Source organism: Apium graveolens, chromosome 11, assembly GCF_009905375.1.
Source record: "Apium graveolens cultivar Ventura chromosome 11, ASM990537v1, whole genome shotgun sequence".
Taxonomy (NCBI): domain Eukaryota; kingdom Viridiplantae; phylum Streptophyta; class Magnoliopsida; order Apiales; family Apiaceae; genus Apium; species Apium graveolens.
This window is the reverse complement of record NC_133657.1, coordinates 111,908,448-111,931,924: the sequence shown is the minus strand read 5'-3', so window position 1 is coordinate 111,931,924 and position 23,477 is coordinate 111,908,448.

The window sequence follows — 23,477 nt, the reverse complement described above, 5'->3', positions numbered from 1 at the left end:
TAAAATATGATATGTGAGTATATGTGGCTATGTGTACGATTATATTTATAAGGTGAATATAAATTACGCGCATATAGGCCTAAGTGCCATTTGTGTTGTAAATAGGTTAAGTTGGTGAGATTATATTATAATGAGGATTATTATTATTTATGTAGGATCTCGAGACGAGGGTAAACTTGCCATAAAGGTCGAGTGAAGCTTCCAGTTGCTCCTACCAGCCAGACCAGACCAGCCTTTCTCAAGGCAAGTGATTCAACCTGTCTTTCGTATTCACTACAGATAGTTCATATATATTGATGCGATTATCCTGAGTCATTTTGATATACTTGAACCAAGCGTATCTTAATTTTATCTTTGAATTATATAGAAATGCCATGAACCCTCAAGTACGTATTGCAAGTAGATCAAAAGTCTTATCATGATAGTATATCAAAGTAATTGGAATGCCATGATAAAATAAAGAGTTATTATAATACTTGATTGATCCTCTTGATTAACATGCTAATGATTCCTAAAGTATTGATATTTCACCCTGATGCTTGAACCCCTATAGAACTTTACCTTGATACCTAAAAGCCTGATATTCATCAAAGTTGTCCATAATTGATTGATACCCATCTTTATTACCCTAAAGTTTGGCAATCCTGTTATACCTTGAGCTAAAGATCACTTCTTCATACCTTAACACCCTTAGTATTCTTGAAGCTTATCTTCTTGATGTTCCAGCACTTGTACCTTGTCAAAAACCATTGCTTTAAGCCTAGTTTGGCATTACTCATTCATAATATTCAATAGCCTTGCTAAATTTCCTTGTCCAAGTTTTTTGTATATGGAAACCTTTCAGCTACCCTAATAGAGTAAAGTCTAGTGGATCATGGCCCTGAGATTTAGTATCGTATTTCCAGTGTTTCAAGTTGATCTATAATCCCTTGATAAAAAATTTTACTGTTTAAAGAGATTTTGTTATAAATCGGCATCAGTTTTTGAAATGATTAAAATGTGGATTTTCAGTCCCAAAGGGGGATAAATATTTTCTTTGAATAGTGGATCTGGACTGAGACGCGAGTCCTTTCCACAATTATATTGTAGACTTAAAAGTTGCCTAGGGATCCCATTAATGTTCTAGAACCCAACGAGGTTCGGGATTACTTCGCGGATGATCACCGGCTGTAATCCGTAGCGTAATAAAATGATTTTGATTAAGATATGATTTTGAAAATGTTTTGATACAAGCAAATGATGCCATCACCCAAAGTTTTATCTCTTGTTATTATTGGTTATGTCTTCCCATTGTCATTCTTTAATATATATCTCGGTTTATGTTTTGTATCGTATTGTTTAGCACTTGTTGAGCATTTGGCTCACTCCTTGCTTTACCCTGATATTACAACTAGCAGCTATGGTTCGATTCAAGCAGACATCACGTAAGACCTGTGACGCTGATGCGTATGTTCGAGCTCAGGTAGAATAAGAGATAGTTTTGTGTGAGGACTCGAAATTAAAATAAGTTGTAATAGATGGTAGTGTTGGGCTGTTCCAAACTCTAAACTGTAAGATCTTGGATTTGGTTATGTTTACTTACTTTTAAATATTGTAATAGTTATATTTAATTTGTTGGTTAAGTTGGGGGTGTGAGACAGAAGACGGACCAAAACCTATTCTTTAATTTCTAACTTTTCCAATTCTTTTAACCATTTCCCAACAATCTTAATGGTATTCACTATATTCTCTCTATTCCAAACATCTGTCCCTAAATGGACCTTTCTTGGTTGGTAGTTAACCAAGCAATTATAGCTCATAATCAATTATAACCAGAATCCATACCTTTGAAGCTGAGAATGCAGTTGCTATATTTTTTTTCAACTCTTCGCATGCATATCTTCATGCGTTCAACTTGGTCTTCCTTAGTCCTTGAATTAGCGAGGATGTTATCAATAAATACAATTACACTATCCAAATACTCCTGGTACACTATGCTCGTTTAATCCTCGGAAATGACGGGTACATCATATCACTGGAACTCATTATGCCCTACCTTACTCTAAACACAGCCTTTAGGGTGACCTCAAGTTTACAATTTCTTATAGTGGATGCGTAATTTCATACCTCTATTTTCCTTTTTCTCATGATCCCTTTTGTGCACTACACAAATACTCTTCATTTCATTATTCTTTCATTCCACATTTTTGAAGTTTTCCTTCACTCATTATTTCATCCCTATTGAGTTATACGGTACAGGTTTTTTTTAATACCAGCCTGACTCCGTGCAGAATCCGACGAGAAATTCTTATCTCATTTCCTGAGGTAATCTTGGTAAAGCATTCCTTCGAACCTCCGGGACTTCACATTAGTTCTAAAGAATTCCATCTTGAGATTCATTGCAACGCGCTTCTCCCATCATTCTCCATTAATACCTTTGTGTAATCTTTTCTGTTTACACGCATTTTTGGAACGAATTCTTATCTCCGATTATCAGCGTTTCACCTCCATCTCCTATCAGTTCTAGCACAACCGACGTTCATAACTTGCATATATGTTGTGGATTATTTCATAAAATTTCTTTATCATTCTTTTAATTCCACTTCTTTTCTTATTTATTTCTCCATTCTCATTATTCATTATCTTTTTTAAACATAAGAAATTTCCTTTTCTTGATAATATTAATATGTTCATTATTAGATAAGTCATTTCTGAAGTTAACGCTAGAATGCAGGCTATTATTCATAATATTTAAATTCTTATTAACAAAATTATTAAAATTTATCGATAGCGATTTTCTTAACCTCGTTCAAATCATCACTGATCGTATAATTGGCTTTTTTTCCAACTAATCAACATCTCTTTTTCTCGAGTTTACATGCAGATTTCGTCAGTCTCTATCTTACATCGAATAATTATATTTGGGAGTTTCCCAGTACTTCACAGCAACTACTATTCAATCGTAATTCGATAAAGATGCATATTTACGTTCTTCATGGAGTATTATTATAGAAGGTAATATTTCTTTACTCTATCTTGGATCTTCAGTGCAAATGTTCTCTCCACTAATTTACAGTAGCTTCCATGAACTTGTCATTCGATATGGGTATACATCCAAGTCCTTCTTGGAACGTGATTACAGATGATAAAATCTATTTTCTTTATCTTGACCATTCAGTTTTTGAAAAATATTCTTCTAACTAGCATGAACCAATAACTTTCTATTCCTTTTGTCTATTGCACGAGGCGTATTAGTCTAGGTAAAATCTCGCACATGTCTGCAGTAACATCACACTAATTTTACTAAATTTTCAATTTCTGCTAATGCCATGACTTCCTCCAAATTGCTAATCGCCTTGATTTCGGATCTGAAAATCATGTCAGAGTTTGACTTAATCTAATTGGAATCGACCTACATTTAACTAACCATTAGTTGGTAAAGTTAATCAATTAACTTTTTTAATTGATCAATTAAACCAAGTGAAGACTAGCTAACTGGAATCAAAAGACCAATTACATAAAGTCAGTTTGATTATAACATTCTTTCTCAAGAACCGAGATCACAATCATTTGGAGTACCGATGAAAATGATAATATACTTCTTTATTCTTGAACGTAGGAAATTTCTGAAAATTTGGACAGCACTTCCCCTACACCATTGACTACCAGTCGGACTCAAGCTGACACCATCAATCAATCAAATCATCCACAATCATATCCACCCACTTTCATCAACCAATTTCATTAATTCAATATAATTCAGATTATATTATTTCGATCAGCATCTGTCTGGCATATCATATAACTTTTGAAATGAAACCTAAGGTCTTGAATCAACAAGGATTAATATAACCATTCCCTTCCCAATTCTTTCAGAATCTTACAAAATTTTATTAGTGAACTTTAAAATTTGTCTCGTTTTCTCAAAATTTTATTTCGCGAGTATTGTAACTTATTTCATGTCGTTACTAATTGTGTACAGTTACTTTCAAGAATTATGCCGCATCCAATCTTTTATCTTTAATGATACGTCCTTAATTTTCTTAATTATTCTGTTTATCTTTTAATAACCATGCATGGTTTTCATTACTATTGTCGCAATCTGATGGAAACTCAGTCGTCAGATAATTATTTCTTAAAAGATTCCACAGTCGAATCACCATTCCTTCATCTCCACTTATGTTCCCGTATCGAACTTTCGTCACTGGTTCAGTTATGGGTATCTACTTTACCACAACTTATTTACTCAAATTGGAGAACCTCACAGTTCCTCGAAGAACACGTTCGAAATTTGATTGTAATTAAGATTCCTTCTATCTTGAATCTTCACAACAAATATCTTCCTGCGACGAAGGGATGCTTCACATCTTAATTGCCTGTCTGCGGCATCGTTCAGAAATTCCTTGATCTTCAATTGGCGTCCCGATACTCATTCACATTGTCTGAGATACATAGCCTTACTTCCTTATTTTATAACTAATTTATTCGTTACGATTCACCAACGATTTGTTTCTTGTCAAAATCTTCTGATTTGAAGTGCATCGCGTTAACGTAATCTATCATACTAATGAGATCCTCATAACACGAACAACTGTCAGATTTTATGTCTTTGCCACGATCACGTTGTTGGTGTGTCCATTCTAGCTTGCTCGTAAATGTCCATCATTTATCGGCTTGCAATCACATTCTCCTTTGACACGTAATTCTACCTGTCGCACGGGACTATTCTATTTCTTTTGTAATCGTCAAAGAACAGACTCTACGCAAGAGGAGAGTTTGTGAATAGGATTTTGAATGAAAAGAATCGGATAAGGAATAACAATGCAACAAACAGTTGGAAGAATTTATAAATCAATAAATTGAAGAAAAAGAATAAGTGAAGATTTAAAGGCGAATGAGACAACCATATTTGTATGCAAGATGGCCAGTCTTTCATACTATATGGCATACATCACATGATTAGGTGGCGTCCCACACGACTCTTTGTCATTTCGACAAAGCATCATATTACAACATTGTTGTCTCAATCAGGAATCAAGAATTTGAGAGGAGAAACAATTCAGAAGGAATACAAGATTTTTTTTTTCATTTTCGCCTCATATGATTTATCAACAGAAGAAGCTCATATGTATTCAAGAATGAAGAAGAACATATGCTATCGCATTAGAGGTAGGAATGTCCATGTTGATTGCCATCCACGCTTCACTTACGTATGCCTTCAGAAACCATTCGAATGAGAGATTCACCGTTTAGGTCATATTACAATTCGGAATATCTTCTGGAAATGCCTCTACGCTAAATGCTTTAACAATTCGATCATAATTGCGCTCCTACGAAATTTATAATCATTGCTTCCACTTTCCTTTATGCCGCGTAGATTAACCATCGATCACGCAACGTCTCATTTTTTTAGGTCATTTTCTGTTTATAATAACAAGAACATAAATAGTAATTCGACAACCAAATTATAAAATTCATTTCATGCAAAAATCCTCTGAAAGTTGATTACGAAAGTCTTTTCCGAAATCTCATTTTAAAGTTTTGGAAATCAAATATTTGGCCATCATTACTATATAAGTTACTTTCTATTTTTATGATTTACCAATGAAATGTCTAATTAAAAGAATGCCCATATAAGGGTCTCTCCACTTTGGTACCTCTTCTACTTTTCCTTGGATTCTGCTCGCACTTATTAGTCGACGAAACTTCATTTACCGTTGTATACCATTTTATTCCTAACTCGAACCCAATGCTGACGTCTGCCATTGTCTTTCATATTCTCGTCGTCGTCCTTGACGTTATGCTTACAAGTACGTATGCGATTCGACGTTCGGTCTATTGATAGGGTCGCATCTTCTTGCTAGTCTTCCTTATACCTAGTAAGGTAGATATCATTCCTCGTGCAGCTCCCGATAAGTGATAAGAACCTTCTCGCAACAGTGGTGCCTTTGAAACGTGCAACGCTAGTTCTTCATCAGCTTCCAACAACTGGTTTCCTTCGACGTGGAACTCATCCTAATACCTAAGTTAAATCGTACTAATACTCATAATTCCTCACTAGAATTAATCGCATTTTCTTCAAAACCACATCAAAAGTAGGGTATCATACCCAGTCTCCGTCGATCTGTCGATTCCTCATTACTGTAGAATCTGAGAACTCAATATACCTATAGCGTTGTGATATTCGCCTTACACTTTCTCAATGATCCTATCTTAGCAACTCCATCTAGGATCTACTAACCCTAATTCGCACTCAACTCAACTTAACCTGAGTATGCCTAGGGTCTTTTCTATCCTGTACGACCTATCATTCCTATCTTACTCTCACCTATTCTTATTTCAGTGACCAATAACCTGCAGCTCTGATGCCAACTTGTAACAACCCATATCCGGGGTCAAGATTTGGTATCACTAAACAATCTTTACATAAAATAAAAGAATAGTCAATTAACCCCTTGAATCCGGATCGTTTACAGGTTATGGTATGAAACAAGAATCTAATCTGCTACAACTTACAATAACTCATTTACAAGTGAAAATACCTTTATGCTAATACTTTTGCCTTACTTTTCTAACATCTTCGTCCTCTGGTAGCGGAGAATTCTCTAACTTCTGCCGTCTAACGAAAGCTATTCACTTCTATCTTTATCTGTTTCTGAAAGAGATAAGAATTTACAAAGCAAGAGTGAGCCAAAAATGCATATAATTTGAGTTTCAAGCATTAATGCCAAAGGTAAAACTTCCGGACAAAATATTTAAACAATTTTAAACAACTCTATTTATTTGAGTGAGTGGGGCGAACAAATCTTGGTTGATACCAACCTCTAATTTAAATCCAAAAGCGACAAGCAATTTCCCGATTCATCTCCTGAATCAGGGTTTTGTCCGGTTTTGAAATCATAAAACCTTTCGAGAGAGAATGCCGTTAATGGCGATCAACAACAAATTAGACTGGACACTAGAAATCAACATATGCACTATACCCTGCTGATCAGTCAGGATGAGGTGCGGATCTAAAGCCAAATGTATAGATCCATTCAGGTACCTAGGCGTTATTGCCCAAGGGTCCGGTCCATCCCCGGCCCATAGGGTATAGCTCATCGCTGGCCCTCACAATAACCATCCCGCCCGTAGAGTATTTTGATATCAAATTTTTTTGAATTCAAAACATTCCAGCTCAGGGTTCGCAAATAACCTGAAAGAATGGGTATTTGCTCAAGAGTGCAATCGAATTATAGGAACAAGAATAAAAGAACATGCATAATATGAGTAATTGCAGCGAAATGTAAAACATTTAACTATTCTGAACTTAGAATAGGAACGAATAAATATTTGCAGTATTTTAAAAGAAAAATCAGGAATACTTACAGTATTTAAAAGAAAGTTCGGGAATACTTACCTCGAGAAGCTTTAACCACTATTATTGGTTGACTTTTGAATTGCCTTGAACGTTTGGCTTTATCGTCAAACCACTATCCTATTCTGGATACAACCCTATCCTTCATGTCCTTCGATTGGATTCTCGTTGAGTCTGATGATTAATCACTAGATCATTCCTAGTCCAACATCAAATCCCGGGTCTTCCGACTAGGACCTAGAGGGTAAAAATATCCTAATTCAGATAATCGTTTCGCTTAACATCACATCACTATCCTATTCGACCCATACGATTTCATAACCCCACTCATATTTATATGTATTATTGAAATACACATAACAATTATGGTTCACATATACGAAACTCGGTTCGGTATTTATTTTTCGAAAGTACATATACTTGTCATTCTGAAAAACAAGGTAATCGATTATTTATAAATTATCTTGTCTCAACCGCAATTAAGTTTATATAATACAATTATATATGGTTATTTGACGTCTCCGATAATTATAGGTTACGTTCCCGTATCTTCGAAATTTATTTCCCGAAAATCGGGCAGCGTCTCCTTTGTTTATCGGCCTACCCGTCGAAATAATTTGACGTCAATCCAATCAAAACAACACATCCAATCACAACTCGCAATCCCAATCACCAATACAATTTATTATTATTATCCGTACTTTTATGTTTTTCTTCGTGTTCTTCGTTTCGCAATTAATTTTTACCGACTAATTTTATTTAACTAATAAACGTAGGACTCAGATTAAAATCATCACGGTCCACCGTCAGCTCATTGAAATTCATCGCTGACGGCAGCGAATCTCGGAGGTACCCAATTCAGATGCCAGTCACGAGTTTCACCGATTAATTACAATTATTCCCCGCACGAAAATATATTAATATCATGAATATTTATTCAAATAGTTCCTGCATAGAAAGGAATTAAAAATTAATAAAATAATATACCAATTTGCAATACCCAGACTACGCGTGTAACACACGCGCCACGAGGAACCATCATCAAATCGGAACAATCACAGGGGACCAAACAACCATCACACACCCAACTCACACAGCACACACACATGTTACACACACACAGATACGAACAGGACACAAGCCGAATAGGAAAATCAACACGGCAACAGTGGCCGAAAAACGGAAGTACGGGGCGGTGGCTCACCGGAAAACGAAGCAGCGACGACAACCGAGTAACAATAGGTAAGACAGGAGGAAAAATGAGTAAGGAAAGGGAGAAAGGAAAGAAAATGAGAGGTGGGAGACTGAGAGAGGAGAGAAACGAGAGAGATATGCGAGACAAGAGAGAGATTGGTGGAGAGGGACATGGCGGTGGAAAGGAACAGGAGGGGTAGAATTAGGTTTTGTTAATTTTTATTTATTATTATTTATTTTTTCTTTATTTCCTTTACCTTATTTTATTCCTAATAATATCCTGTTTTGTACCGCCATTATCGATGTCAATCTATAATTTACGAGTAACGAGAATCCGATATTTATCCGAACCTATTGAAAAATTCCGAGATATTTAAAACTAGTTATTATAAGAATTTTAAAATTTAAAAAAAAACAATTTTTGAAACACGTTTTTGACCCGTATTTTACAATTTTAACGATTACACGTGGGGTGAGGTAAAAGCCAGAAAATTTCCAAAATAATTTTAAAATTCTCGAAATATTCAAAAGTTAATAAAATAAAATTTCCACAATTTTTGAAATATTTTGGAATTAAATACTGATTTTACGATTTAATGAAATCAGAAAATCTTTTAAAATTAAATAATTAATAAAATATTGATTTCTAAATTTTATAAACCCCTAAAAATAATAAATAAAATTATAAAATAATAAAATAATTTTTGAAACAATTTTAGCATTTTTAAGAATAAATATTCAATAAAATCACTTTAAAATGAATTAAATGCATACAGCTCGATAATTAATTATAAAAGTAATCTTCGTGTCTAACCAATCAAACACAATTAACAATATAACAACACATCGCTAACAGAACCATTGCATATTTTATTTATTTAATATTTCGATAATTACATTTACAGACCGGATCCGAAAATAGGTTATTTAGCCGCTAAGCAACTATATAATGATCCAATTTTAATACCCGATTTGGATAATTATCAAAACAAAGCCCCTTATAAAATACTTTATACAAAAATAAGGTAATAATGTCTCGCCTTTTGAGAATATGGATTCTTATCGATTTATAAAATGATTAGCGTATCGCCAATTTCACACCGGGACTCGTACAGATCAAACCGTACCCCGGATCGAAAAAGTCAAAACATGAAAAGTGTTCAGAATTACCAGATTAGGTTAGGAAGGAGTTTCCGGAAGAGTTTCGGGTTGTAAAAATGCAAAAACGATTGAAGTGGTACGATTTCTTGTTCTAAAAAGTAATTTTTTTAATTACGTGAAATAATCATTATTAATTTTATAAATCCTTATAAAATCATAGGATAATCCAAAAATTACCAGAAAAATACCAAAATTCTCTAGATTTAATTCTGGATAATTGAAAATTAAAATATCTCAATTTTATCAGAAATAAACATCCAAATATTATTATCCATCATCAAATAATTCACCAAAATTCACATAAAAATCACATAATTATTATTTATTGATAAAAATAATTACATAATATTTCCCAGACGTTACAAACATGAGTCAAGTCCTAAAACTTCATCAGGAGATAACAGTACTGATTCAGGGGCAGCCTCAAATGCATTTGATGAGGCACATAATTCAGGGGGCATCTAGCTCAATAAGGACATTTCCTAATGCCAGAAAATAGACCAAAGATCATACTCCTGATCAGATCATTGGAAATCCTGATGAAGGTGTAAAGACAAGGAGTGCAACTCAAAATGAATGTCTGTATCACAATCTAATTTCATAGGAAGAGCCAAAGAAAATAGAAGATACACTTAAGGATGCAGATTGGGTCATAACTATGCAAGAAGAGTTGAATGAGTTTGGAAGAGATGAAGTATGGAAGCTGGTACCTAGACCTAAGAATAGGTCAATTGTAGGCACAAAGTAGGTCTTCAGAAATAAAACTGATTCTGATGGAACCATTGTCAGAAACAAGGCAAGATTCGTGGCTAAAGGATATTCACAACATAAAGGCATTGACTATGATGAAACTTTTGCTCCTGTTACTAGGCTGGAAGCAATCAGAATTTTCTTGGCATATGCTGCACACAAGAAGTTCAAAGTTTTTCAGATGGATGTCAAGATTGCATTTCTTAATGGAGAACTTGAAGAAGAAGTCTATGTTAAACAGCCACCAGGTTTTGTGAATTCTAAACATCCTGACTATATTTATAGACTTGACAAAGCTTTCTATGGACTAAATCAAGCACCTAGAGCATGGTATGAGACTCTTGCTCAGTTTCAACTTGAAAGTGGATTCAAAAGAGGTACAATAGATAAAACTTTATTTTATCTGAATAAAGGTAAATATTTGTTGTTAGATCAAATTTATGTCGATGATATTATTTGTGGATCAACTAATCAAAAAATGTGTTATAAGTTCTCAAAGTTGATGCAATCAAGATATTGAGTATGATGGGAGAGATGAGCTATTTCTTGGGATTGCAAATTAAATAGAATGATAATGGCATCTATATTAATCAGTCCAAGTACATAAAGAATCTGTTGAAAAGGTTTAATATGCAAGAAAGTGCAACTGCAACTACTCCTATGAAAACCGCTACAAAGCTTGGTCCTCTTGAAGGTATAGCAGTTGATGTCACAAACTATAGAGGTATGGTTGATTCTCTCTTGTACCTAACGGCTAGTAGGCCAGACATTATGTTTGCCACTTGTTTGTGTGCAAGATTTCAAGCAAATCCTAGGGAGCTACATCTTATTGCATTGAAGATAATCTTTAAATACCTCAAGGGTACTGCATCACTTGGTCTATGGTATGCAAGGGAAGCTGATTTTGGATTGTGTGGATATTCGGATGCTGACTTTGCTGGCTGCAAGATTGACAGAAAGAGTATATCTGGAAGCTGTCAGTTTTTGGGAGGAAGAATAGTCTCATGGTTCAGTAAGAAGCAGAAATCCATTTCTACTTTAACTGATGAGGCTGAATATATTGCAGCTGGGAGCTGCTGTGCTCAGTTATTATGGATGAGGAATCAACTCATGGACCGTGGATTATCATTTTCTAAAATTCCTATTTATTGTGATAATCAAAGTGCTATTGCTATGACAGGAAACCCAGTACAACATTCTCTTACTAAACATATCAGTATCAGATATCACTTTATATGAGGGCATGTCATGGAAGGAATAATTGAGCTTCATTTTGTTTATATTGATCAGCAGCTGGCTGATGTCTTCACAAAGCCATTACCTAAAGCAACATTTACAAAGTTTGTCAATGAACTTGGTATGGTTAGTTGGGACATATAATTTCCTTTTATTTTATATTTGATCAAATCCTGATGTATATTGATCAAATCCTGATGTGTCCTAAATATTGTTGAAGATATTACGTTGGGAATTTTTGATGTATTTTATTATATGCATGTTAAATTAAGTGAATTTATTTGCTAAATGTGCATGTATAAATATATATATCATTGTCATCATTGTAAATCAGTCTAGGGAGACGCGCATCAATAAGATATTTTTTGGTTAAATCATTAAGTTAACTCTGCAGTTAATAATTAATCAAACCCCTAGTCCCTTGATATTCCCTCTCTCTCTTGGTTATTTAAACCACCATTCTCATCCAGTCTAATCATATATTCCCAACACTCAACTCTCAAATCTCTCTCAATCTTTTTCTTCTCTCTCACAAAAATGGTTCGATACAATATGTTCATGAATTATGAAACCTTCAACGTGGAGTTTAGCTGTGAAGATTGGCAGCAACAATGGCACATCACTGCCATTCCCAATGAAGTGTGAAACTGGATTCCACATGAGGTCTGGACACACCTCATGTTCTTCGAGATGGATTATCGCCTCCATCTCGATCTCCTGGAGGAAGAAAGGCGAGAAGCTCTCCGTCAGCTGGAATGGATCATCCGTCTTGCTGTGCTGTTCATGAAGAGCAGGAGGAACCAATAAACATCAACAACTTTGGTTCTCCTGACAAAGTTCCTCTACCTGTTACTCTTCCCCATCAGCTTTGTCAGGCTTCTAAGACCAAGGCTGCTTGAAGCTCTTTTCTACTAGACTAGGATTCTCTTGTAATCACTTATGCATGTAATCAAAATTTCATGAAATGTACTCTCTTGAACTATTAATGAATTTTTTTTGTTTACAAGACCTAATCTATGTTCCTTAGTTGTGTGTGCATATGCTTGTTCTTCATCGTAGCCTGTTAATCTCTAAATAATACACTTAACATGTATCTTTTGATGATTATTTAGATTAAATTTGTGGTTTTCTAATAAATTTGCATTGTTTTGACAAATACTGATGAATTTGAATCGCCAAATCCTGACATATAAGAGGTTCCAAATACTGACGACAGGTTAGCATGTTCTAATTTAAAATATTATTGTAAAATGAATTCTGAGTTATTTAGTGCTGTAAATTGAATATCTTATTTAATTATTGATTAATAGTGGATTATCTGTTGAACAAATTCACATAGTAATTTCTTGAAAGAGCTGTACGTATTTTGTTGCTAATTCCGCACTTACTCCACTTTTAAATCCTATTACTCAGTAATTGCCATATGTCAGAAGTCTAATTCACTAAGCTTCCTTCTTCATGAGTGTTATACATAACTCAGCTTTGCAAACTTATATACCCACAAGAACTTCAGTGCACAAATTATCATACACACAGCCTCACTATCCACATCTCACTTATATTCTTCTTCAACTCCTACAAATATAATGTCATCTTCTGAGGTTTCACCTTTCTTCATTCAAACTACTATCATTCATGGAAACACCTTTGGCACCAACAATTATTTGGCTCTGCTTACACATCAGCAGTCTCCACAATCTTTTCATGATATTCAGGATTTCTTACTCCAATGTCCAATTGGGTATGCTCTCAAAAATCCTACTAAGGTGTTATACAGGGCTGTAATGCAGCTGTGGAATATAGCTCTGGCTAATGAAATAAACACTGCTTTCTCTTTTGAATCCAAGGGACGCAGGTATGAGGTTGATGTTGACGTCCTGGTTCAAGCATTGAGATTGCCTGCTTATGATGGTGCTCCTGATAACTATGCAACTGAGCAGCTGTTTGATATGCTCAGAACCCTGAGCTATAAAGGTGAAATAACAACCATTGGCAAACTGACAAGGACAAAATTGAAGAAAGAATGGAATTTCTTCTTTGACTGCATTAGCAGGCGTTTCTTAAATAAAATAACAAATTTTGATGCTCTTCCATCTACTTCTCTGAAAATTGGGTACTCTCTCCTTTACTATGGTAATTTTGACTATGGTAATACTATTCTTCAATTCATAATTACTAGGAGAGCATATACATCAGGAGTTATAGGGTATACTAGATTTCTTCATATGATTTTCAATTGTCTATGCCCTAATGCTGAATTTGATAATGATGAATTGCTCCCTGTGTTTCAAATTTATGAGAAAGCTATCATTGATCACATTAAAAGGGATGAAAAGAATATTTTTTCAAGACCTAATTTCCTGCCTAGGGAGGTTAGGAAATTTCTGTTGAGAAATAGACCTACTCCTTCACAAGTGCCTGCAAATCCTGATGTTGGCACCTCTGTAACATTTCCTGATGCTGTGGAACAAGACACTACCCATCTTGTTTCTAACCCAAGCATTTTTTCTCCTAAATATAACTCTAATCCAGCTCCTAAATTAGCCTCCTCTAGTGTCTCCTAAAAGGCATCAGTTGTACCAAAGAAAAGGCTAGTTAAGAAATCTATTAACTCTGAACAGAGAGCTCTACAGGCCTTACTGAAGAAAGAAGAATGTTTCCCAGTCAGGGAAAGAAAGCTGATCATGCAAGATGATTCTAACTCTGATGATCAGATGCCCATTGGGTCAAGGTTAAAGATCAAGAAATCAACAGTTGCAAATCCTGATGACTCTGTTGACATTACTAGTACCAAAGAGTCAACTACTGATGTTAGTGCTCTGCTCAAAAAGATTCCAGTGATCAAAGAAACTGATGTGACCAAGAAAGCTGAAAAGAGCAGATTGAAGAGAAAAGGTGGAAAAGTAGTTGGGTACATCAGAAAGAAGAACAAGGCTCAGTCCTCTACTATGGATGTCAGTCCACAAGAACCTAAGTCTCAAATGGATTTAGCAACTGAGACACATCCAGCCACACAAGAACCATCTTCTCAAAGGGAAGATGCAAACCAAGAGGCTGTAAAAATCATTGTTGATTTTGCTCAAGGTGATCTCCTTGCTGATTCTGAGCAACTACTAAAGGAAAAGAAAGCTCATCAGGATGTATTGTCAAAGGTGGATGCAGTTATTAATGATCTTATGTTTGATGAGAGTACACAAGAACCTTCACCAACACTTACTGAAGCAGCTCATATTCCTCAGGCCCCACAAGAACCATCAGTTTAAAGTACTGATGTTGGCCTATCTCATCCTCCTGACAAGTCAAATCCTGATGCTACAACAAATCCCGTTGTTCAACTTTCCACTGCAGCAGCTACTACTGATGATTCCTTGCTGCTGACTAATTTGCTCAAGCATCCTGATGTGTTGTTTGTTCCTCCGCTATCATCACTTCCACTTGAGGACTCACCTTCAGGTATTTCCTATTCTCTTCCATTGTTCCTTATGATTGTATGATTATAAATAGTCTCTTGTTTGAGGTTACCTCTATTTATATGACAAGCATACTACCCCTCTCAGCCATCTCTTAATTCTTTGCAAAATATGTGACTGTGCTATTCTGTGAGACTGTGTCAAAATATTATGAAAGATAATAAATTTTTGAATGGCAGTCTCCTGTACTGGCAAAAGGAGAGATAGCTTTGAGAAAAGAATTTTATAAGTATTTCTTTACTTATAAACTTTCTTCTGTGAGAAAAATATTACTCTCAAAAGTAATATATTGTGTGAGAAGTGATGAGATCACTTGAAAAGAACAGAGAGATTAAGGTGTTACCTTGTTTATGTTTCAGGATCTCATCAGGAACAGACACTTATTGCTACAGATCCTTCTAAAGGCAAAGCAATTCTACCTAGCTCTGCAAATTCTTCTGAGGGTCTGTCTAGTTCTGATTCTGATGATGATAGTGATCATGATGACTCTGACATAGCTCAACTTAAAACTGCTATTGATGCTTCTAAGAAGTCCACTGTTGGTTCTTCTTCGCATTTCAATGAAAATCCTTCTTATTATAATGTTGATGCTGAGCATTTTCGACACACTGAATGGGATTTGAGATGGAGACATGCAAATACTTCTATCTCATCTGCTGTTGGTATGCAACATGTTCACATGGCCTATGATGAAATTCAAAATCCTGATCTGAAATTGCATCTTAAGGCCTCTACTATTTCTGTCAAAGGGATTCATTCTGAACTTGCTGATATGAAGAAATATCATGCTACTGTCAAGGACAATATTGATGCATTCATGATAAATACACCTAATTCAGCTGAACTCACAAATGTAAAAACTATCACTAAAGGTGTAGTTCAATCTCAACAAAGCATCGATTCTCGACTTTCTTCTTTGAAAGATAAGGTATCTTCTATGGCTGACAAACTGGATGCCCTATTTTCTCTTCTTTCAAATACTGATGCCAAAAAGGGGGAGAAGATAGTTGCTACAAAATGTACACCAGATTCTATTCAGATAAAGGATAAAGATACTGATTATTTTGGTGATAAAAATCCAGTTACAAATGTTCTAATTGCTTCTTCTGCTCAACAACCTCAACATTCTAAAAAGTCTGATTCTTCAGGACAAGGGAAGTCTACTGGTGCTCATGAAGCTAAGCACAAGACTACTGATGATGCTCCTGAGACTGGTGATGTTACAATCTCTAACTTAGCAGATGCTAAAGGGTTATTTTTTCCTTATAGACACAAGGAAACAAGTGAAGAGATTATTATATACTACAAAGATAAAAGGCTTGAGCAAAAGAATTTTAGGAGTGCTCTTGGATTGATAACTGAAGAATTTCCTGATCTAACAATTGAAGAAGTAGTTATGCAACAGAAGGAGTTAATGGCTCAAATTGAAGATGAAGCCAACACCTCTAAAGGAAGAGGAAAAAGAGGTGGAAGATCTACAAGAGCTAAAGGAAGAGGATGAAGAGGAAGGATTTCTAGACCAAGTCAAATGGTTGCAATTGATTCTGCATTTCTGAATGTCCTATCCAGAGAAGGTTATGTTCCTATACAAGAACATGAATTAGCAGAAGAAGTTCGGAATACTGAAGAGATGATTGTTCAAAGGAAGAAGAAATCAACCACTGAAATTGCTCAAGTTGATATAACTAATGCAAATATAACTCTTGAGACAGACATAAGTCCCGAGGATAAAAGAAATCCTGATACTGAAAATCTGTTAGCTGATTTTGACACTGATAAAAAGGTGGTCAAAGGATTGGATCAGTTGGTTCTTACTACGGTAGTTGATTCTCATAATTCATAGGTTGATGAACAAGAAAGAATTGACAGAATGAAAGTTGATCAAGCATGTGGTGATTATATGCGGAGAATTCTAAATTTAGAGAGAAAGCTATGGTATAAAGAAAAAGGGAAGATTTATGATCTACCTAAAAGTTATGCTCCCATCGGAAAATAGGATAGAAGATGGAAAGATGTTGATTCATTCAGTTATCCTAAAGGGTTCAAACATATTAAATATGTGTCTGCAGGACTAGAAAATTCTGGTTCAGAACAGAAAGATGTTGACAAGTCCATCAAAAAACCTTCTTGGGTGGAACATAATGAAAAGCTGAAGCTTGTCAAAACTGGAACCAGAGGATATATTGACCTTTCTGGAATGGAAACTCTGAGGTCTGATTTACTGGACACAAATATTCTGACTGACAATCTTGGTGAAAGAGTTACTTCTTCACATCTTAAAAAAGTCGAAGCCGTGAAGATTGTATATAAGAAGATAAATTTTGATGATGTCATAGAGGAGATTATGTACTTTTTGAGAGATGGTAAAATAAAGAGTTTTACTTTGCAGCAACTCTTGATGAAGACTATGACAGAGTTGAAATACATTCACTATCTTCTTAGAGTGAGAACAATGTCACCAAAAATTGGTCTTCTATGATACTTGAAAGTATTAAAAGAAGAGTCATGAACAAAAAAGGTAAATATAATGGTGATTATGTTCCTATGTACAGAACTTATACTGGTCAAGAAATGAAGATGCAAAAGGGAGCTGCAGTCCTAGAAGTTTTTCTCAATAATCTTCAGTTATCCTTCAGTCCTGATCATGAAGATGTCAGTTTGAGCTTTATACTGATTGGTGATCTGGAATTGAATAAAAGCTCGATTTCTAAACTGAGATCAGGCATCAACCAGCTTGGAGAAGATACTGAAAAGAAGAAAGAATTGAAGAAAAAGCTTGTTAAAGTCCTTCAAGACAAGGAGGAAGAAAGGTTGAACAACTTTCGGGAAATAACTGTCAGTTATCTTAGGAAACTGAAGTAAGTTTTACTCCTTGTACATTTTCTAATTGGTTTTGTCATCATTGAGAATGAAATTTGTGCTTCATTACATTAAGCATAAATTGGGGGAGATTGTTACGTGTTGATTCTCAATGATCAGAAGAAGCTCATGATCTGACTGCGTTTTAGATGTCATCAGTATTTGATGAGTCGTCGGGATTTGATGCATCATCGGTATTTGCATGTCATCCGCATCTGAAGGCAGTCTGTTATGAAGATTGATTATGTTCCTTATTTTGAGGGATAGATATCTGTTACGTTATGAGTGATAGGACTTTATGTATTCAGTTAAAGATATGTATCATTTTCCGTTAGTAATTGATAATGCATATCTTAGATTGATTTGTAGCAACTGTGTATTATATAAACACAGTTTAGATTATCATATAGTGATTTTAACTCGAGCATTGTATGACCTAGCAGCTCTCAAGAACATCAGTATTTCTTGAGAGTGTTTGTAACAGTTTTTATCAAAAATATAAAGAACTGTTATATTTTTATACTTGTTCGAAACATGTATACAATTGTATCCAACCCCCTTAAACAATTGTATTACTACTGGGCAACAAGCATTGTTGTGCAAGGCATGCCTGAACAATAACAAGATTAAGTCAAATTGACAACCCTAAGTAAGTTGTATTGTAATCTTAGTTTGCATTTTGTATTGTAACATTTAAAGTCTGTAAAAATGTCAAAGAGCAGACTGGAGTCATTTTATTTAAACAATATCAAGCCTAAGAATTCTATCTAGAAGAAGATCAAGAAGATCATGCCTTGGAAGAATTATGAAGAAGCTTGGAGTTGAATAAAAATGTTTTGAGAAAAATATTCTAAGTCAAGATCTCTACAAGTCACAGATTTAGTGTTATAGAGAAGTCATTCGAGAACTCCAGATTAACTTATAGAGAAGTCAGGAAAGAAACTAGAGAACTCAGAAATATGGACAAGCCAAATTGAAGACATGAAGATTGGAGATATCGACAAGTCATTTCTTCACTAGAGAACTTAGAGTTATCGACAAGTCAAATATCACTTGAGAACTCTAAGTTATCGACAAGTCAAATATCATTAAAGAACTTTAAGATATCGATAAGTTAATTATCACTAGAGAACTATGAGATATCAACAAGTCATATATCACTAGAGAACTCTGAGTTATCGACAAGTAAATTGGTCCAGAGAACTTAGAGATGTCTATAAGCCAAAATGAAGACATGAAGTGGAGAGATCTCGACAAGCTAAATTCTCTTATAGAGAACTCATAGACCTCTAAAAGTCAAATCAACTATAGAGTAATGAGATATCTCGATCAGCCAATATACTTATCGAGATGTCAAGTTCTCTATATACCAAAATGGAGATCTCGAGGTAAAACTCAAAGTAAAAGTGCAAACCAGTTCAATATCCAAGATTAACAATCAACAAACAATCCAACCAGTTGGATTGACAAGTCTACAAAAAGTAGCTTGAAGAGTGTGCAAGATCAAGGGTGAAGATTAACTGACAAAGTTAATACAGTATGCAAAAATATGCTAAGCCAGAAATGGAAGATATACTTTTCCTAAAATGGAATGATTAGTGACAGTTTACTAAAGTGAATAGCATCTCTTATTACACACTTTGTAAACCAGTAGTTAACTATCATATAAGGTTAACACTGGTCCTTTGTTAGAAGTAACAGTTTAGATCAGAAAAATCTTGTATTCTCTCAAGGAAGAATCTAAGCTCTTTATCAACAAAGAGCCTAGAAATTTTGTAGCAAAATATTCTTAATTTTAATATAAAATTAAGTGAGTTTTGAAAGATCTGTGTTCTTTATTGTTGCATGTTTAATTTCAGCATTAACACATTTTTCTACAAGATTTGATTTACTTTGTTCACAACCATAATCACTTCAAGAAAAGCTGAAAAACATAAAAATACATTCACCCCCCCTGTGTTTAATTCATTACCTAACAAGCATCCATTATCTATGATCCATATGACTTTCTTCATTTTGTCCTGCACACAATGAGGATTATGTGTGTTTAGTAACCCACGCAGTGTTGGGTTCTTTCTTCTTGTTAACAGATTTGATAGAAGTATAATTTGATGATTTAGAAAGAATGGAGTTCATTAACTGATGTGCATTTTCCTTTTTAACTGAGGACTCAATATTAACTTCCTTAATATATACTCTCATCTTGTGGCAACTTGTCATAACTTTCATGTTGCAAGGTATGCAATCAAACTTGTCACAGAATGAGTAAGGGTCATTAGCTTTTGCTTCATTGTACTTTCATGCTCTTAATCTTGGCTCACTAACAGCCTCTTTACAAAGGTGAGTTAGATGATTTGTAGAGCCACATTTTTGACATTATTTCCTAGAAGCATCTGCAACAAATGTGAAGTTGTTGCTTTTGTTCATTCCAACCTTCCCATTTCTATTTTTCTTTTTCTTTCCTGCATTCTCAGTTTTAACTTCCTTGATTGGTTTCTTGGGAGTTTGATTCACCATGGGCTTCTTCTCAGCTTTAGGAGTTAGAATTGTTTCTGTGCATTTATTCTCATTATCTTCATCATCAAGTTCTTGCTTTATCACCAACTCAACATTACTATAATTTGCTTCACATGCTTTAAACAAAGGTGCTTCGACTTTTCTCAGCATAACTGGGACATCTTCATTTATAATTGTTTTGCCTCTGTCACCTACAACCTTTTTGTTGGTGTTCAATGCATCATAATCTAAGCCAATAGCTATGTTTGCACATGGATTGTTATTTTCATGGTACTGACCAACCAATTGAGATGCATTCCTGAATGATTTCAGTTTCACCTCATTCTTCTCTATCTTTTCTCTTAACACAGCATCAATTTCACTAGCACACTTGAGCTTGTTCATTAAATATTCATTTTCTTGCTTGACTGTACTGTCTCAAGCTCCACAAGCAGTAGATCAAACTTTTGTTTCTCACTCTCAAGCTTCTCATTAGCTTTTGATAACCTACTGACCTCCTCAGTAGCTTCTACCATGCTAGTATGAATGTGTAACATTTCTATGCTAATCTTTTCAACAATTTCCTTATATTGACTTTCATTTAAATCAATGGTGTTAGGAGTTGGTACCTTTATTTTTGATGAGGATGAATATCCTTGCTCCAAGGCCATGAGTGCATAGTTTCCTACTTTCTCCTTATCATCATCATCCGAATCATCCCAACTCTTTCATTCTGCAATATAAGCTTTACCTTGTTACTTTCTTAGAAGAGCCTCATACTTTGCTTCCAGTTCAAGATAGGCCTTATCCTTTTTCACTTTCTTTGGCTTCCTGCATTCTGTAGCAAAATGGCCCAATTCATCACAATTGAAGCACCTGATCTTTGACCTATCAACAAATCTTGTTTTGTAGCCATTTTTGTTGCCAAAATTGTATTGTGTCTTTTTCTTCCAGTTGTCCTTCTTGAATGTATGTCCCTTATTTTAGAAGAATTTTGGCTTCTTTACTCTAATGTTAGATAATTTCCTTGCTAAGTAAGCCACGGACTAATCTAACTCATCCAGTTCATCCAAGGTATAGAATTCATCCTCTTCAAATTAAAGAATAACTTACTTATGTAGTTCCTTGTTCTTTTGCTCATTACTTGAAGTAGCTGGAGTCTGGACTTCTAGTTCATCATCAGATGACTAGCTATCATTAACAACTAGTGCACTTGCTCCATCAATAATGTGCCCTTGACCAGCTCTTAAAGATTTTCTTTGAATCATTTCCAGTTCATAGGTCTTTAGAATGCCATACAAAACCTCCAGTGTCATTATGCTTAAGTCTCTTCCTTCTCTTATAGCTTAAATCTTCTGTTCTAGATGGTCAGGAAGGGTGGGAAAAAACTTCAAGTTAACTTTCTTAGCTTCATAGTATTTGTTATAAACCCGCAAGTCATTAATCAGGTTGTTGAATCTTTCAAAGACATCAGTTATACTTTCTTTAGGTTTAGCCATGAAACCCTTATACTGAGACACCAGTATTCTTCTTTGGTTGGATCTAACTTCCTCTATACCTTCACACAGAATCTCTATTTTCTCCCAGATCTGTTTGGCTGTGTCATAATTGACAATGTTATTGTACATAACATTGTCAAGTGACTCTATCAAAATTAATTGCAGACCACTATCAAGAGAAACTTTTTCCTTTTCAATGTTTGTGTCTGTTAAAGGATCTTTAGGGGCATAATGAGCTAGAATGACCATGTCTCCTTCTGTAGATTCATCAACTCTTTCCATGGGAGTGAAAGGACCATTATTGAGAATCTGAACATATAATGGGTTGACTATTCTTAGAAACAACATCATCTTCTTTTTCCATAATGTGTAGTTAGTCTTATCAAAGGCTGATATCTTTATACTGCTAATTTTCTATGTATTCATTCTTCCAAGATCTTTAATCTATTTGCTTTCAGATTTTGCTCTGATACCACTTGTTAGATAATGAATACAACACAAGGGCTGAATGTGTTTTGGATTTTTTTTAAGGCTTTTAGAACTTTAGTTACTTGGTTAACAACGCAGATTAGACATGCATCAATACTATGTTAATTGAAATAAAATAGTGCACACAATATTTCAAAACTCACTTAATTTTGTATTAAAATTAAGCTAGTTTCTTGCTACAAATCCTGGGTTCTTTGTAAGTAAAGAACTCAACTTCTTCCTTGAGAGAGTTACAAGAAATTCTAGATCTGTTTGATATAATTTAAAAGCAAAGGACCGGTGTTTACTTTATACATTAGTAAACACAGCTTTACACAACATGTAATAGAATGTACTAAACCCTACTTTAAGTTATCTCTAAAGCTTTCCATTTATGTCTTAGTGTATCTTTGCAAATCCTGTGAATCTGTGACTTTCATTTATCAGTTAATCTTGGTCTTTGATCTTGCACTCTTCAAGCTGTTTTTGTAGACTTTTCAATCTAACTGATTAGATCGTTTGTTGATTGATAATCTTGAATATTTAACTGGTCTGCATTCTGTACTTGAGGATCATATCGAGATCTCCAGTTTGTTGTATAGAGAACCGACATCTCGATAAGTATAATAGATTATCGAGATCTCTTAGTTCTTTAAAAGTGTTTTAACTTGTCGAGGTATCTGGTTCTCTATTAATGAACTTGGCTTGCCGAGGTCTCCAAACTTTTGCATGTAGAAATGACTTGTCGATATCTCTGAGATCTCTATTGGCATTTTAACTTGTCGATATCTCTGAGATCTCTAATAAGAGAGTTGACTTGTGATATCTCTGAGTTCTCTAATGCAGAAATGACTTATCGATTTCCTTGAGATCTCTATAGGCATTTTGACTTGTCGATATCTCTGAGATCTCTAATGATAATTTGACTTGTCGATATCTCCAATCTTCATATCTTTATTTGGTTTGTCGATATCTCTGAGACTTCTCTATAAGCTGTTTTAGACTTCT